The sequence below is a fragment of the Sminthopsis crassicaudata genome, chromosome 5 (assembly GCF_048593235.1).
Source record: "Sminthopsis crassicaudata isolate SCR6 chromosome 5, ASM4859323v1, whole genome shotgun sequence".
Taxonomy (NCBI): Eukaryota; Metazoa; Chordata; class Mammalia; order Dasyuromorphia; family Dasyuridae; genus Sminthopsis; species Sminthopsis crassicaudata.
Window position 1 is genome coordinate 65,268,424 of NC_133621.1, and position 18,648 is coordinate 65,287,071.

Sequence of the window (18,648 nt, forward strand, 5' to 3'; positions counted from 1 at the left end):
ATTTTTAATTTTGATTGTCCAGAATTAAGAAAGTGATGGAGAAAATGTTGAAAATTCAGATGGAACAGTATGGTTCCAGTACCTTTTCCCATTCCCCCCATTGAACTGGTTATTAACATTTATCATCCCACCACTAAGTCTACTTCTGTTATCTGTCTACTCATTTTTCCAAGAATTGAAACACATTTTTCTTTGAACATTTTGCTATTGTTTGTAGAACTATTTATTGAGCATATGAAAATAAACTTTACTAAGAGTTAAGCCACTATCCCTAGCCAAAACAAAGAGGGTGTTTCTAGCCCCTTCTCCACAAAATTCAAACAATAAAATGTCTCTCTAAAGGGAAAAATAAATCTCTTTGCTCTCTGATGTAGAGAATGTGTGTTCATAATGTTGTATTTCACAGTCTGCCCTCATCTTGCCCACATGGCTGCCATGGATGTGGGTGGGATTTTAAGACCCTAAACAGCTGGCTCATAGGGCAAATCAAAAGGGAGAAAACCTGCCCTAAAAATTCAACAGCTCAAGCCAACTAGCAATAGCTCTAAGGTTCCCATGACGGGAAGTCATAGAAAATTTAGGCATGCAATCTGCTGCTCTAATTATTGCTATGAATAAGCCTTAATTAGTAAAGTCATTTAACAACAGCTTTATGGGGATTTTCAATGTGTAGCCAGAGTAACCATGAGAAATCTTTTTTATCTTGTGGGTCCTTTTTATGAATAATGCTCTGAGAATCTCATTAACTTTTCCCAAGATTTCTGAATGTAGTGTAAATGTCATTCAATAAGGAAATTTTCATGGTTCAAAAAAGTCAATACTCTTCTTCAGCACCATGTGCTTAGCCATATCTTCTTTCCTACGCAGAATGTCACAATCCCTGGATAATCTTTCCCTCAGTATATTTTTGGCAGTTGGTCAGTTGGTTAAACACTTGGAAATCACCGGGCAGTGTGCTTCATGCTAGAGACACAAAGAAAAGGTAGAGCTTACCTTCTACTGGAAGAAGCTAACATCTAAATGACTAAGTTGTACCTAGAAGATGGAAGATAGAGTACTGGGCTGCATGAAAGTCACAAAGACCCAAATTCTGCCTGAGACACTAATTGAATGAACTTAACCAAGCCACTTAAGCTTTCTTGGCTCTAGTTTCTTTATTTAAAAAGAGGGACAATAGCATATAAAGGGGGGTATAGTAATAATAATACACAGAGTTGGTGTGAGAAAAAGAGAACATCTAGTTTCCTTATTTGAAAAGGGGGATGAGAACATACAGAGGGGAATAATTAATAATAATAATAATAATAATAATAATAATAATAATAATAATAATAATACACAGAATTGGTGTGAGAAACAAAGAGAATAAATGTAAAGTACTTTGCAAACATCAAAGTGCCATATAAATGGTGTATATTATTATCATTGAAGATGAGAAATTTTTAGCAACTGGCCATACCCAGAAAGAAGTACTCCTGCACAAGAATGATTTTGAAAGAAGCCATGGAAAGAGATGGAGATGAGAGGGGATAGAGCATCTTAGAGCGAGTGCAAATACACAGAGAGGAGAAATGGAATGGTTTGTTAGGTTGGTTAGTAGGTTGAATAGTAGAATGAATGGAGGGAAATAAAGGGTAAGAAGCACAGTTAGGTGGTGCAGTGGATAGAGCACCAGGCCTGGAGTCAGGACATCTTCCTCGGTTCAAATCTGGCCTCTGAAACTGTCTAGCTATGTGATTCTGGGCAAGTCACTTAACTCTGTTTGCCTCAAATCCTCTGGAGATGCAAATGGCAAAACACTCCAGTATCTTTGCCAAGCATATCTCATATTGGGCCATGAAGAGTTGGACATGACTGAAAGACTGAACAACAGCAAAAAAAGGCAATCCTAGACAATGAAAAAATGTGAAGCTCAGCTTAAGAACAGGAAGGCCACGTGGATGCCAAATGAGCCAGTCTTAGATATCACTGGCCTCTTTTTCCTGATATCCATAGGTTGTTGTTCACCGATCTAGAATGAGAAGGATCCCTATGAGGACACTGAATCTGACCCCCTCATTTTGCAAAGGGGGAAACTAAATGATCTTAAACAAGTTATTCAACATCACAAAGTGATATTAGAGCTAAGATTTGAACTTGGGGAAAGTATCACTCTTAATATTTGCCATTAAACCAAAGACAAGATGTCCCTGGGAAAGGGAACCTCAAGCCAGGATGACCTTTTTCAATGAGACAATTAGCCGAATAGAAGTTTTGCTTGGGAGAGATAAGGAATGCAAAAGTCTGGGAGAAACAGAGAGGTTGTCAGAGGCAGAGGGAAGGCAGCAGATAAGAAGAAAAGGAAGAGCTCTGGCAGGCCTGGGTACCCAAGGGGCAACGAGAGAGTACAAGGCAGTAGGAGAAAAGAGAAAGATGCTGAAGGGGAATTTGGGAGACAGATCAAGGTAACAGATATTGCTCACTTAATAATGTGGCTCAGAACTGGCTCTGCACTGTCATGGAGAAGAGTTCTATATAACTCCACAGCATGAAACTCCTGACTTAAGCATCAAGTGCCCCAGAATTCTGGATCGAACTCACCATGTAACTTGAGGCAAGAGCCTTGATTCCTGTAAGACTGACTACATAATAAAATTGAAGGGTTGGACTTGGGTACTTTCACATTTGCTTCTGTTTCTCACATTCTACTATACTGTGGCTTTAGGAAATGGGAGCCTGGGACCTTGGTCTCAATGGAAAAGTTCCTTCCTGGAAAAGATAATGATAAATGTTGGAGGGGATGTGGGAAAACTGGGACACTGATGCATTGCTGGTGGAATTGTGAAATGATCCAATATTCTGGAGAGCCATCTGGAAATGTGCCCAAGGGGCTAGAAAACTGTACATATCCTTTGACTCAGCAGGATCTCTACTGGGTCGCAAGGAAATCACAAAGGAGGGAAAAGGGGCCCACATGTGCAGAAATGTTTGTAGCAGCCCTTTTTGTGGTAACAAAGAATTGGAAAAGTAGTGGATGCCCATCAGTTGGGGAAAGGCTAAACAAGTTGTGGTACATGAAGGTAATGGAATATTATTGTTCTTTAACAAACGTGCTGATTATAGAAAGGCCTGAAAAGATTTATATGATGTTGGGGTGAAATAAACAGAACCAAGAATATATTGTACACAATAACAAAAAGAAGATGCTATAATCAACTATGAAAGACTTGGTTCTTCTCAGTGATTCAGTGATCCAAGCAATCCCAATAATCTTTGGGCAAAAAATGCTATCTGCATCCAGAAAAAGAACTAAGGAAGCTGAATGTAAATCAACATATACTATGTACACTTCTTTTTTCTGTTTTTTTTTTTTTAAATCTCTCCCATGGTTTTTTGCTTTGATTTTTCTCCCCCAACATGATTCATAAAGCAATGTATATTAAAAATGAACTTACTACAATTAAAAAGACAATTAAAAAAAAGAAAAGTTCCTGCCTTCTGCCTATAGGAGTTTTTCTTAGCTTAGGCCATGGGATCACCTCCCCTTCAGCCATTCACTTCTCAGAGGAAACAAGGGTTGCTTTTGTCCTGGTTCCCATTTGAACCTAGCTTTTGTAGTTTTCCCTCAGATCAAAAGGGTTGTTTGCAACAGCACGGGACTTGAACCCAATAGGGAAGATCAAAGAATTTCTCTTTCTTCCAACTAGCTCGTTCCAGGTGTTTTCTTCCACATCAGTTACCCTATTGACTGAAAATCAGGGATGTACTTTGCCAGTCGCACTGCCACAGAAAGCCAAGCCTGCTTGTAGCAACAGGTCCCTCACAAAGTTTCTGGTTTGATGATTTACACTCCACCCCATCCCACCTCCATCCCCACCCAAATGGGAGCAGGATGTACTGCTCCTTAGCTTGGGAATCCGGAGAACTAAATACCATCCCTTTTCATAGGATCTCAGACCAATAGAGTTAGAATTGAAAGGGGTTGTAAAGGTCATTCACTCCAACCCTCATTTTACATTTTACAAATGAGGAAATCAAAGATAGGAGGTCAAATGGCTTCTGATCATTGTCAGGGGGATGGTGGGGAGTATTTGAACCTACATCTTCATTTCCAAGTCCAGCACTCAATCAATTCTACCATGTTGCTTAAGCAAACAAGCAACCTTGGACAGTTCACTTTTCTCGTTTGTCAAATGTTCAACAGAGCTTAGCAACTTGACAGTAAGATGAACAGGAGGCCAGCAGATGGTGGAATGAGCTGTGCTTCTTCCCATATCCTGCTCTGTTCCCTGCCCACTCCTCATCTCCCTGCCTGCCCCATCAGCCTCAGTCAACGTCAGAGTCTGTCTCATAAATGAGGATACGCTTTGAGCCTTTTGTCCTGCAAACAACAGTTCCTAATTCTAGCTCTGTAATAATAGTAAAAGATTTAGGTGGGCAAATGAAGTTCACAGAATCATAAGATGATACATTTAGTGTTAGAAAGACTTTAGAGGCTCCCAGATCCACTGTCTCATTTATAGAAGAGGAAACTGAGGCACAGAAAAATTAAGGGACTTATCCTAGGATTGCTCTTTTGGCAAATATTTTCAGCAAGATTTGTAGCCAAATCTTGTCCTCTTCAAGTCCCATGCTCAAATCACTGCTCTAAATTTCTGCCAATCATGTGGATATGGTGATGTGATTTTTTTTTAGAAGAGGAAGATTCTGGTTCCCTTTATCAATGAATCATCAATAAATAAAGATTTATTTATTCCTATTATATGCCAGACATTGGGCTAATCACTTCAGCAGAAATAAAGGAAAATCAATTACCCAGCTTAGATCATTGTATCTCCAATAGCAAGCAAAAAAGCAACCCCATCTTTAAGAAAAGGAAAATTTTCATTCAAGTAGGAGGCATTTACGTTGTGTGTAAGAAGGGCAGTTAAACTTGACTTTCTTTTCTTTAGGTAATATTTCCTGAGGGAAGCACCTTGCCTAGAATGCAACCTCCTTGCCTCCACAATGGCCCTTCCCATTTGGCAGTATCTTCTAAAAGAGCTAATATGATTATTTCTTGGAGAGCTGCTAAGTCACGTTTCATATCTGAGCAAGTCCTGGCTGCTGCACCTGGGGGGTTCTGACCCAGATTTCCAACTTTATAGCTTCTAGGGCGGAGGGAAAAAAAAGAAAGTGGGCAAATTATGGTAATTGAATACCTGGCACATCCCATCAGTGCACAAGAGACAGTGTATGCCGGAGGACTGGAAAAGGGTTTTGTGAAAGTTGGCCATCTGTGTGTAGACAAATTTACTTTCTACAATCTACAGAATTTGTACCAGACACTGTCTTGAAAACTATCTCCTTAAGAAGCAGTTTATTGATCTGGCAAGGGATTAAAAGGCAATGGAGGATAGTCTGAGCAATGTTTTGGGTTTCTTTTCTTTCTTTCTTTATACTGAGAGTCTGAAATTTCCTTGGGGGATCATTAGCCCAGCTGCTGAAAAATAGGCAGATGGATCTTTAACCCAGTCAAAGTTCACAAGTGTGTCACTGTCTATGTCTCCTGGCTGGGTTGCCTGGTGGTGAGCACCCTCTATCTCAGGACCTATTCAGTGGGAAAAGGTATCCCAAATGCTTCATTTAGAATTTACTCATTTATTCACTTATGTATCCATCATCTGTTTGTTTAATTCCTTGTTTGTAGTCATATGTTCATATACATATGAATACTCAGACATAAAAACACACACATATGATATATTAATGCACACACATGCACGTATATCACACATATGTACACGTATGCATTATATTGCATTTCTATGCCAGCTTTTTGTTCACAATCATGAGCATGTACAATATGTGCTACATTTGTATTTCAAAAGGAGCTTTCTGAGATGTCTCATCTAAGCACTTTATAGGAGGAAAGGAATGATGACTAGAACAGCTGTAAAGCCTTATAACTTCTCTTAGGGCCTGGGGAAAGGCCTGGCTACTATAGCAAGGAGAGCAGACGGTTTTAAGCAGCTTTGTTTTGGAATACCCCAAATCACCTACAGTTGTCCTTCGAAATGGGTCTTGGTCTCTGCCAAGGCCTCCGACAGCCTACATTGAACATTGTTGAACTTGTCTGTGAGTCAATGGGCTTTAAATTTAAAAATTCAAGGAGAGGGTGGAATTAAGAGATTAAACTATGTCCAGATTATTCCTGATCCAAGGGCTTTTTAGAGTCAAGTTATAGTGAGACAAAAGTAAACATTAAAAGGCCAGAGATGGCTGGATTATATAGCAGGCCACTTCTAGCAGCAGAACCCTGTTCCATCTGATTAAAGGGGGGTACAATTCTCCACTGGAATGAATTATATATTCTGTCCAAGACAGATAAGGGAGAGCTTAAATAACCAATGATGGCCGACTTCTCCTTCTCTCTGTTATAGTCAAGCTGACACAGATGCTGAAGTAAGAAGTCTCCTCACTGGTCAGAGGACACCAAGGATAACAATAATTAACATTTAAAATATGCAGAGGGCTTTCGTGCATTTGATTCTTACAACTTTCTAAGGTAAGTGGTAACAACTCCATTTTATAGGCGAGAAAACTGAGGCTGAGTGTGGTTTAAGTGACTTGCCCAGAGTCACATAGCTATTATGAGTCAGAAGCTGGATTTGAATTCTGGGCTTCCTGACTCTGTCCCACTCTCATTCTGATGATGATCAACTCATCCTAAGGGATTCTGAATTTTAGGCTTTGAAATGAACTTCTCAACTGAGCCCCTCAAAATCTTACTTTGAAAATCTAGTGGCATGGAGCAGCTAGGTGGTGCAGTGGGTAGAGAACTATCCCTGAAGCCAGGAGGACCAGATACTGGTTTCAGATACTTAACATATCCTAGCTGTGTGACCCTGGGCAAGTCACTTAACCCCAATTGTGGAAGGAAGGAAGGAAGGAAGGAAGGAAGGAAGGAAGGAAGGAAGGAAGGAAGGAAGGAAGGAAGGAAGGAAGGAAGGAAGGAAGGAAGGAAGGAAGGAAGGAAGGAAGGAAGGAAGGAAGGAAGGAAAGAAGAAAGGAAGGAAGGAAGAAAGGAAGGAAGGACGGAAGGAAAGAAGAAAGGAAGGAAAGAAGAAAGGAAGGACGGAAGGAAAGAAGAAAGGAAGGAAAGAAGGAAGGAAAGAAGGAAGGAAGGAAGGAAGGAAGGAAGGAAGGAAGGAAGGAAGGAAGGAAGGAAGGAAGGAAGGAAGAAAGGAAGGAAGGAAGAAAGGAAAGAAGGAAGAAAGGAAAGAAGGAAGGAAAGAAGGAAGGAAGGAAGGAAGGAAGGAAGGAAGGAAGGAAGAAAGGAAGGAAGAAAGGAAGGAAAGAAGGAAGGAAGGAAGGAAGGAAGGAAGAAAGGAAGGAAAGAAGGAAGGAAGGAAGGAAGGAAGGACTTTCTTTCTTCCTCTCTCCCTTCTTCCATTCCTTCCTTTCTTCTTCTTTCCTTCAAACCTCAGAGCCTTAGTTGGGGAATGCAGGGAATTATGAACCAAAAGAGATGAGCCCACTTAATTGAGTTCTTATTTCAATACTTATTTCAAAAATCTAGTGGCAGGAATGGTTTGATCGTGTCATATACATGCACACAAAGTGTAAGAGAGCAAAACGAGTGACCACAGGAAGCCACTTCCTCCCCTACCCCCCCCCCAATTTTTTTTTTACAATGGGTTCAGAATAGGTATAAAATAAGCCATTCTTTTTCTTCTTGGAAGGAGCTATGGCTACAGTTCATTAATCACCCATCTCTCACACAGACAGACGCCGACAAAGAATGCCGATAGCATCTGGGCCGGACTGAGCAGGCCACAACAGGAATGGCGGTGCTGACGACCTGCTTGGGTCCCATCAGTGGGCTCCTGCCTCAGATCCTGACATTTCTCAGCACCTTTTCATGTTCTAAATGGGCACTACAGATAGACACATGGACTAAAAACTGGCCATGGGCGCTGAAACAATGGGGCCTTTGATACCCAAACAGTGACTGCTCTCTCAAGCTTTCCAGCCCATCTCAAATGCTGTCAAAATTAGAAACTAGGAATGGAGTCTCTATTCTTTAGTGAAGAATAGTAAGTCCATTGCTTTGCATCTGTGAATATCCAAGAAAGTTTTTCCTTCCTTCCTCTGTCCCTCCTTTCCTCCCTTCCTCCTTTTTCCCCTCTTCCTCTCTATTCTTCTCTCTTCCCTTTTCTCTCTCTCCCTTCCCCTTTCTTTCTCCCTTTCCCTTAATTTTATTTTCTTTCTTCCTTCTTTCTTGATATGATAATAAGTTTCTAGTGCTCTATGCCAACTGGGTCCACTTAAGATAAAAAAGCAATACAGATAATAATAATTAAGTATACAGTGCTTTAAAATATATAAAGAAGTCTACAAACCATCTCTCTTTTGATTCTCACAACAGTCACAAAGATAGTCTTGTCTCTGTTTTATAAATAAAGTGAGAATGAAAGTGGTTAAATGACTTTGCAGCGTCATGCTGATCATAAATGACCAAGGTGGGATGTAAATTCAAGATCTAGTAGTCTAACCACCGTACCAGGAATAATCACGTAGTACATTTCTGGTCCACTTATGGCAGTACCATAATCATTGCCTGAGGTTTAGAAGGGAGAGGGAGCAGGGGAAATAACATCACTTTTCTATTTAGCATCAATTCCAATCCAGGTTCACTGGCCATTCTTTGTTGTTGCCACTTACAAGAGACATTGCAAAATTCTCAAAACAAAACTCATTCTAATTTTCTTTAAACTTAAAAATCAGCAGTGGATAGAGCACCAACCCTGAAGTCAGAAGTACTTGAGTTCAAATCTGGTTTCAATCACCCAACACTTCCTGGCTGTGTGACCCTGGGCAAGTCACTTAACCCCAATTGCCTCAGCAAAAACAAACAAACAAAAAAAAAAAAACCCATAAAAAATCAATACTTGCTGTCCAACACTGTGGATGGTTATTTATTTGCATTGTTCCATAATACTGAGAATCACTAGTTTAGAAAAATGAAGGAAAAGACAGTGGAAAACACCAAAGAACTAGAAAGCTGGAACCTGGGAAGGGATGGGGAGAGAGAAAGTGAGACGGAGAAAGACACAGAAACAAAGATGGAGAGAGATAGAGACAGAGTGATGGAGAGATACAGAGAGATAGTGACAGAGACAGAGAGACAGAGATAGACAGAAACAAAGATAGAGAGACAAATAAAGAGAGAGACAGAGGCAAAGACAGAAATGAATCAGCAAGCTTAATTTCTGGATTTTGGTTTTTGAGTTTGTCAGAATGGGTACTGTGTTTAATTACATAGTGGAGTTTTCACTGACTCATTAAAAAAACACAGAAAAATGTTAAAGATTTCAAAAATAAATGTAGCTTTGTTTTCTTATCAATAGCTTAATTGCATAATTGAGGAATCCGTTCTTGGCTACTTCCTGTCAAAAGTTTATAAAGACATCTTCAGGAAGGACAAAACGACAGATTTTTTTCTTAAAAATAGAATAAATTTTAATTATTTAAAAAAAGATCAACTTCCACAAATGGAGGAAGAGGCATTAAAATGCACTGAATCTAGAATGTCACAAGGGAAGTTTTCAGGCAATATAGTCAGTTAGCTAGAAATGTTTCAGTAAGTTGTACAAGCCCTAGACACTGAGCGAATAAAAATATTCAAAGCCAGTTACCCTTACTCAGCCTCCAGCTGCACCAAGCTGAATTCCAGAGTATGAAACCGAGGTGAATATCAACAAAAAAACTTTCAATGAGGGGCCTGTAGAAAGTCTCAAATTGATAGTTTTAGTTTGAGGTTTCAGGTGGATAACTTTCATTAACATTAATGTCCCCAAACCAATTGTTTAGCTGCTGAAGAAATATCTTGAAGATATGAAGTAAACTATTCCCTCTCTATAAAATTTAGAAGGAAAGAAAAAAGAAGGAGGGAAAATTAAGCAACAGAGTCCAGACATGCCATAAGGCCTGCCTCCATAAATAAAGAGTGTCGTTTAAGAGATAAGGCAAATACTGTGACTACATAATGGCCTCCCCCTGTAAGATAAATGTTGAGGCATTTATAGAAAAGAAAGTCAAGACTTTGCTTGTCAAAACAGAAGATTATTTTCTAGCAACCAAGTTCAGTCCCTTTGACCTTATTTGCAAATGAGATAGCAAGAGAGTAAGGTTGTACATAAGTGAAACTTCAACTTAGAGAGGGGAAGAGAAAGCTTTGCAGGGATTCAGACTAGTTTTTAATACCCCATTGCATTCTCAATAACTATTTATTTATTAAAGACTGAAGCTGGAGAGTATGCCCCAGAGGATTGGGGGTAAATGTTTGGACTTCTGTTCTTACCATATATATATATATTTGCACCCCATTGCATTCTCATTCCTTAAGTTAAAAATCTTGCTTTTTATTACCTCCAAAACCCAATTTAATTCAATTTAAAAAACATTTATTAAATACTCACTATAGTTGTATATCATGCAAGGCACTAGACCTTTGGTTTTATTAGAGCAGGGAACTTCTAGGTGAAAAACTGCCTGCTAACCTAAAGTACTTGATTGTTTATACTCTTTGAAAACTGAGAGAACCAGTGATTTTTCCTGATCCTGAGCCTGTGTCAGTAGGCACTCTATCCACTATCTTAATAATGTCTCTCACTGGCATTGGACTTACAAAGACAAAAGAATGGTTCATGTTCTAATTGGAGAAGATAACATAAAAGGGAACTCTGGGGAGTCGGATTAATCTTCAGTGAGCTGGATTTGGAGAGCCAACAGACAAAACTCCAAGAACTTCATGTGATCAGCAGGCAACGATGGTTGTTTTGTTTGTTAGTGATTTCTCTAATTCCAGCAGCTGTGCCCTCCCAGGACCAGGGATCTGGTAGCTGCCGGACCCAGGAGGGCAGCATTTAAGTGCAAGGGAACGCTTGGAAAACACATTGTCTCTGCGTTCTCGGCATGTACTGGCAAAAAAGCGCCCTGGCTTGTCTTGTAAAAAGTAGCTCCAGCGTGAATCGTTAGCACATCTAACCTCAGTATTTTGAAATCCAGAAACAACATTGAGTCATATTGGTCGTGCTGTAAAGTTTTATGACTTTTTCTTCCCCTTTAAACGGGGTAAAAAACAAACCAGGGATCACGCGAATTATCTCTTTACATGTGTCAAGCCCAGGAATTTGGCACATGGATCAAGATGATGGCGTGGAGCATGGAAGCCACCCAGAATGCATCATCAGAGGAAAATCTCTTTGGCATTGGGGCTGAACGTATGGCAGTGCTTCAGGCAGGCGTGCCCCTGTCTGCACCACATACCTGGCTTGGCTTTTGATCTTTGGAAAGCTGGGTCTATAAATACCTTTCCGTGTGTATTAAAAATAGAGGGCTACTTAAAGGAGAAGGGTAGGGAGAAGCAAGGGGAGAAGTATTGACTATTGCTGGAACGTCCAGGAGGCTTCCAAACCGTGGCTGAGGTTTGTGGCCAATTTGCTGCTGCAGATCTCCGAAGCCTGAGAAACGTGGACGAGCATTCCTTGGAAAGACCATTAGTGGTTGGTGAATATTCTTAGAGCAAGAAGAAAGATGACTCAAAAACAGTTTGTAACTATAAAGGACATAGGAAGAAAGACTATCTGTGTACAGAGAAAGAACTGATAAATAAAAAGTTTGTATAGAACACTTTACCATATATATATATATATATATATATATATATATATATATATATATATATATATATATGAAATATTGTGTGTGTATGATGTTTGTATCTAATGATGTGATGGGGAAGGGAGAAAAAAGAAAAAAATGCATGATAATTTTGTTACATTTTTAAAGGAATAGCAAGTTGTACATAACAGATTTGTAGTTTCATGTGCAATCATTTTTATTGTATTACATTATAGAAATGCTTTCTTATTCCATAAATTAAAATAAATAAATAAATTTCCCACCCCACCAAAACAAACAGGGTCCTTAACCTTTCTGATTAAGATGGACCCCTTTAGGAATCTGATCAAGCCCTTCTCAGAATAATGCTTTTAAATGACTAAAATAAAATACATAGGATTACAAAAGAAACCAATTATTTTGAAATAGAATTATCAAAGAGCTCAATAAAAGCCTGAGAACTCTTTCAGAATAATGCTTTTAAGTACCCAAAATACATAGCATGTATTTTGAAAAAGAATTACCAAAATAAGTATGTTAAAAAAAAAATCCCCAGTCAGGAATTCATTTCTAGGGGAAGATTAGGATTAATTTATGAGTAAAAAAATCATCATCCCTTCAAGTCAAACTTTCCTGGAAATTCTATAGTTTTTCCTTTGGGATGTGGCCAGAGTCAACAAGATGAGACCTTCTAGGCTCTTAAGTTTATCCTCATTTAATAAGGGACAGCACTGAAATCTAAAGGAACTTGGCTACAATCACACAGGTAGGAAGGGTGTCACACAGGATCGGAAACCTTAACTCCAAATCCCCCTATTTTTTTTTCACTATTCATTCTCTCTAATATTAATCATCATTTACAGTTAGTATTCCCCTTATTTCATCAGTATGCTCCAGTTATTAGCACTTCAGCTTCATTTAACAAGTTTATCCCTTTCCTTTGATAAAGCATATTACTGAGAAAATATAACGGGAATAGCAATAAACAGAACTCCCAGGGGCATACTCATCCCTACGTCATCTTCATCCCTGAGGAAAACTCAAGCAATTTCTACAAACCATTTCCCTCACCAAGTTTATTTCTCCATTTGGCATAACTCTATGGATGACTTGCTAATGCTCCATTTTGGCTGCCTTTGAGCCACAGCTGTGCAAGTCTAGGACTTCACTACCCACCTGGCTCAACTGTCCCCAAACTCTGGCATGTTTCCAGACCATCCTTTGACGGTCTAGTCAGCTCTCCTGATTTTTCAAAGCTCACAAGGTCACAGCCTAATCTGATGCTCCTAAAATCAAAACACAGAGGCAAAGACCAGAGGTCCACACTCCCAGAAGACAGGAGACCAGGTATAGAAGGTCTATGGCAGCTCCCCACCCAGAGACTTACCTCACATCTTCTTCACTCAACAGCCAGGAAGTAAAGAGAGCCCACAGTTACATCCACAGGAATCTTTTTTATGTGAACTGCACTTGAAAGCTGTGGATCAAAAAAGACTTGAAGTAAGTGACCAAAAAATGGCCATAGGACTATTGGGTATGCTCTGAAATGGGGTCTGGAGGCAGTTCCAAATACACACTTTCCAATACCCCGCCCCCATTCATTGATTAGGGCTCTTATACATGTAATTGTGTATAGGCTGTCTCTTCTGATAGGTATAATCTCTAGAGATCAGGGACTCTCATTTTCACCTTCATACAATGTTTATAAATATTTATCAAATGATTATCAGTGATGATCAATTATTTATAGTGTTTATCAGTGACTATCAAATGGTAAACAGTGCTTATCAGTGATAACCAATTGATTATCAATTCTTATCTGTGATAATCAGTTGATTAACAATCAATGTTTGAAAGTCCATTCAGTGATTCACATATTTATTCTGTGCAGAGCACTGTTTTAGGCATAAGCATATATAAAATTTTAATAAGACACGATCCCTCTTGTTCTGGTATAGACAGAGTATAATAGAAAGAGCTCTTGTCTGCAGTCCGTGCATACTATCTGTGCAACTTTGGACAGCTCACAACCTACCTGGACTTCAGTTTCCTCATCAGTAAATTGAGGGAGTTGGAGAATCATGATTCTGAGGTTGCTTCCATCCCCAGATCCTATGAAATATGTATAATGCAATCAAAATAAACATGGTGTTTATTTAGAAAGATTTGGCTTCTCTGCATCCAGGGACTGAGAGCATAGATCACAACATAATATCTTCACTGTTTTGTTTTTGTTTGCTTGCATTTTGTTTTCTTTCTCATTTTTTCCTTTTTGATCTGATTTTTCTTGTGCAACATAATAAATGTGGAAATAAGTATAGAAGAATTGCACATGCTTAACATATATTGGATTATTTAATGTCTAGGGGAGGGGTGAGGACAAAGGGAGGGAGAAAAAATTAGAACCCAAGGTTTTGCAAGGGTGGATGTTGAAAAATTATCTATGTATATGTTTTGAAAATAAAAAGCTTTAATTAAAAATATAAAATTTAAAAAATTTAAAAAGAAAAGAAAAAGAAAGATTTGACTCCATCAATACAATGAGACATTGGTTGTTGTTGAGTCATTTTAGTTGTGTCCAACTTTTCATGGGATTTTCTTAGCAAGATACTGCAATGGATTGTTATTTCCTTCTCCAGCTCATTTTTTACAGATGAGAAAACTGAGGGAAACAGGGTTAAAGTAACTTGCCAGGTGCACACAGCTAGAGTCTGAGGCTCAATTTGAATGTATTCCTGATTCCAAACCCAGCACTCTGCTTTACCCTCCTAGCTTCTCCCAAATAACTTTCACTCTCACGTGAGCTTCAGGCTTACTAGTAGTCAAGGTACAATAAATGAGGGAGACAGAGTCCACCCGATTTCCAAGCCCTGACAAAGCTGACTTTGCTCGCATCATGTCTCTGTCTCTCTCTGTCTCTGTCTCTCTCTCTGTCTCTGTCTCTCTCTGTCTCTCTCTCTCTCTCTCTCTCTCTCTCTCTCTCTCTCTCTCTCTCTCTCTCTCTCTCTGTGTATATATATATATATATATATATATATATATATATATATATATATATATATATATATGCACTGGTACAGATGAACCCCATCCTGCTTTTCTATTCTGGGCAAGTTCTGATCAAAATCTTTTCCATAAATCCTTCCTTATCAAAACAGATGAAAAATCTAGAAGTATGTATTTTATGCCCTACAGAGAAGAACAATAGTAATGACCTTCCTATCTGGTGGTCATATGATGTGTTGAGCGACCAAGGATCTAGATCCCCTTTCCCAAACCTCTTCCTATGATATAAATATTTTTTAAAAGCCTTTTTTTTTTTTTTTGGAGGGAGAACATATTCCCATGGTGAGTGAAAGAATATAGAAAGATGAGAAGGCAAGAAAACATATTTCACTAAATTAAGGAAAATGAGGGAATGGTTGAAAGGTCACAATAGTCTAATTAGCATAAATCCCTTTATTTAGCTTTTGCTCCAAGACAATCTGGCATCTCAGTTAGTTTGCTTGCCAAGTGAGATGTTTTTTGCTGCTCCATTCCTGACCCAGCAAGTTACATGGTGTAGATTTTATTGAAAAAACATGTTCGACGTGTTTCCAAAGCTACAATGTGGAGAGATATATTTGCTACTACTTCCAAAGCACTCATAAGGGAAGGCATGGGCACATGAACAGATGAAAGTAAGAGTTCTTTGGGCTGCTTCCCCACTCTAATTCTCAAGTCTAAGGAAAATTATGGGTTTTCCAAACCAGTAAAGCCCAATTGTTGCAAATCACCACAGAGGAATGAGTAGGTGATAAACATCCCTGTTTATCAGGACTTTCCTTACAGTTTTATGAGGGAGCATCACATCAATGTACGCATGTGCATAAGATGTTTTTATTCTCAGGTCCCTGGGCCCGTCTTCATTTTTTTGTACTTGTTTTGTTTATATTTCCAAAATGCAAATTTCGACTTTCGGCCTGGGAACACCAGAAAGCCTTTCCTCACAAACACTGAGATGGCAGGAAGCGCCTCCGATTCCCACAAAAGTGGCTTTCAACTCTTATTAGAAGTCAAGATCTTCAAAACAGGATCCCAGATAATAAAATGTTTTCATTATGCAAAAATGAAATAAGAGAAGCTGGGGTGAGCCTGAAGGAAACATGTAGAATCATTTTATTACTGATTTTAGAATCCTGTGCCCCAAATGCGATCCTGCCCCAAGGCCTTCTGTCCTCCTAGGAAAAAGAAACTCAGTAGTACAATGTGAAGAGTGATGCACTTAGAGAAGATCTGGGTTTAAAATCCTGATTCTGCTACTTTCTCTCTGCATGATCTTGGGAAGTCACTTAATTTCACTGTTGGTTTCATCATTTTTCTACCTGTGTGATCTTGGGCAAGCCCTCTGCAGACTTTAGTTGCCCAAATTGCAAAATGAGTTAACTTTAAACTCCCTGTCTTTATATCTATGATCCTATGAAAACAGTCAAATAAAAGCTATGCCATATTTCTTCATTTTGGGGAAGAGGGCAATATTTAAGAAAATTGACTGGCTAACTAGTCACTGGAAAAATTCATCCCAAGTGCTGTAACAGCATGGGAAGGAAATTGAAAAGTAAAATATTATATTTTAACACTATTATAATATAACACTAATATAATATAATATAATATTATAATATAACACTAATATAATATTTTAACACTATTCCAGAAAGAGATTTGGGGACACACTTAATCCTCTCACTTCTCAACCAATAACTCTTGGGAGCTTAAACAATGGACAATAAGATATTAGGCTGGCTGAACCTCATAGAAGAAAGAAGATGCAATTTTGCTAGTGAGAAGGAGAAGTATATTTAATGAAATCTAGCAAGCATAGGGACCTAGCAGGAAATTCCTAGCTCAGCACAAACATCCATCCAAACCTATTAAAGGAAATATCTATAAATCGAGGATAGTAACCTTAAAAACACAAGTTTATTCTTGCAAAGAGGAGGAGTTAAATTATTTCTTTTAGGGACATCTTTGACATGAGACTGTGCTGACTTTTTAGCCCCAAACAAAACAGAAAGAGAAAGAGGAAGGGGAGCCATCATTTGGGGTTCTGATCCCTAGAGAGAGAGAAAGGGTAAATAGTGAACAGAATGAACTTGGTTGTCAGCAACCTTTCTCTATCTAGAAGAAGAGTAGAGGCGAGAAGGTGCAGGAGCCAGTTCAGACTAGCCCAGGAGAGCTGATTGTTAATATTGCAGTGGAAGTTTAAAATTTATACCTCCGACAAATAATAATAACCAAGGCTTAATTCATAGTTTTGTCTAGACTTAAGAAAATGGAAAAATAATATTAAAATAAATTAAACAAAGGTGTATAATTAGTACATTTGAAGGGGGACACAGAATTAGTTGTTATTTTCCAGCACATCTCTGACAGGTGACGCTGGCTTCTCTAGCCATAAGGAAGACAGATAATTGACCCAAAGATGATAGAGTAGAGCAGAAGAATATCCTTAGATCCATTTTCATTATTCCCAGTCTAGTTAGAACACATTTAATTACCTTCCTTTTTACTAGGATTTATAGCAAGAGTTCTAAAGTTTTGAGATCCTCTTAACCAAGTTTGGTGAAGTCTATGGATTCCTTCTTAAAATAATGTCTTTAAATATATAAAATAAATACACAGAGGACCAATTATATAGAAAAAATGTATTTGTTTTCTTACCCAAAATCAGATCCTCTGAAATCTACACCGAAGGGGTCTGGGGATTCCATGTTTAAAACTTCTATGCTACAGCCTACTCTCTCAGAAACTCCTGAAGGTTTTGGGCAAAAATCACACATTTTTCATTTTTTCATTCTACAAAAGTTCTGAGAACTGCTAGAGGATGGGTCCTTCCTTTCAGAAGACAAATATCCCTACCTCATCAGAAGCCATCAGCCCAACACTGATCAGCATGGAAGCTTTAACCAGCTCCACTTTTCTTTGGTTTTGTGCTTCCTAAGTCAGTGTGTAGCCTTCCCTTCCCAGGTGCTCCTCATATTGCTGCAGGATTAATGCAGTCACCCAAAACATTAGTCTTATTGCAGCTCAGAACTCCTAAACTCAAGTAATTCACCTGCCTCAGCCTCCCCAACAGCAGGAGCTACAGGTGTGGGCTATCACATTCAGCAAAACTTCTTGGGTAATGCATTTTATTTGTATCTTTTGCTTTTATATTGCATAAATTTTTCCCTGTATCTCTTCCACTCTCCCCTTCCGGAGAGTCATCTCATATAACAAAGAGTATTTTAAGGGAAAAAAAATTAAAAAGAACAAAAAAATCAACCAAATCAATCAATTGATTCAAAACATTAAAAAAAATCTCAGAATTTATGCAATGTTCCACACAAATGTGTTGACCTTCCAGAGGAATGGGTGCTAAGGATGTGGCAGTATTTTCTGGTAATGAGATGTCAATAAAATAAATATATATAAATACACATGCATATATGTATATATACACACATATATATATACATATATATATATATATACACATATGTGTAAATGTGTATGTATATGGCCATATATGTATATATGATGTTACCAAGGGCAGTAAAACAGTCAAGCTTACGAAAAGGGACAAATTCTACTGATTCCCTTTAGGAATTCTCCAGATCCCACAATGGGCCAATTTTATCTGTGATTGCCCTTTTATTCTTTTCCCCTAGAAATTCTACTGTGACACTGGAGAGCAAATGTTGAAGGAAAAAAAATGTAACACTAATAATATAGTTTGTGATTTAGGCTCCAGTTGATTGGAAACAATTTTGTTTCTAACTTATAGAAAGAAATGTGCAAACTGATACCAGGCCCAGGTGAGAACGTAGGCAGCCATCCCATCTAAACTGGAACTAAGTTTGGTTATCACTATTACTCCGTTTGAAAGGAAGAGTCTAGGTTTTGTTCTTCTCACTTTCCTAAAGGGAATAGTCTGGGAAAGGTTTTAGACTAGAGAAATAAGTATTTCTTAATATGTCT

The 18,648-nt window shown here is 38.5% G+C and overlaps 1 long non-coding RNA gene across 2 annotated transcripts; it reads right to left on the reverse strand.

The window, feature by feature from the left end:
• Positions 1-877: 877 nt before the first annotated feature.
• On the reverse strand, positions 878-17,644 carry LOC141545176 (uncharacterized). 2 transcript variants are annotated; one of them, XR_012482920.1, is made up of 3 exons: positions 17,548-17,644; positions 13,034-13,123; positions 878-963 (listed from the first exon to the last, which is right to left on the reverse strand). It is a non-coding gene; the product is annotated as an uncharacterized LOC141545176 (long non-coding RNA). The 2 variants fall into 2 exon arrangements; XR_012482919.1 differs by lacking the exon at positions 17,548-17,644 and adding an exon at positions 17,350-17,484.
• Positions 17,645-18,648: the final 1,004 nt, after the last annotated feature.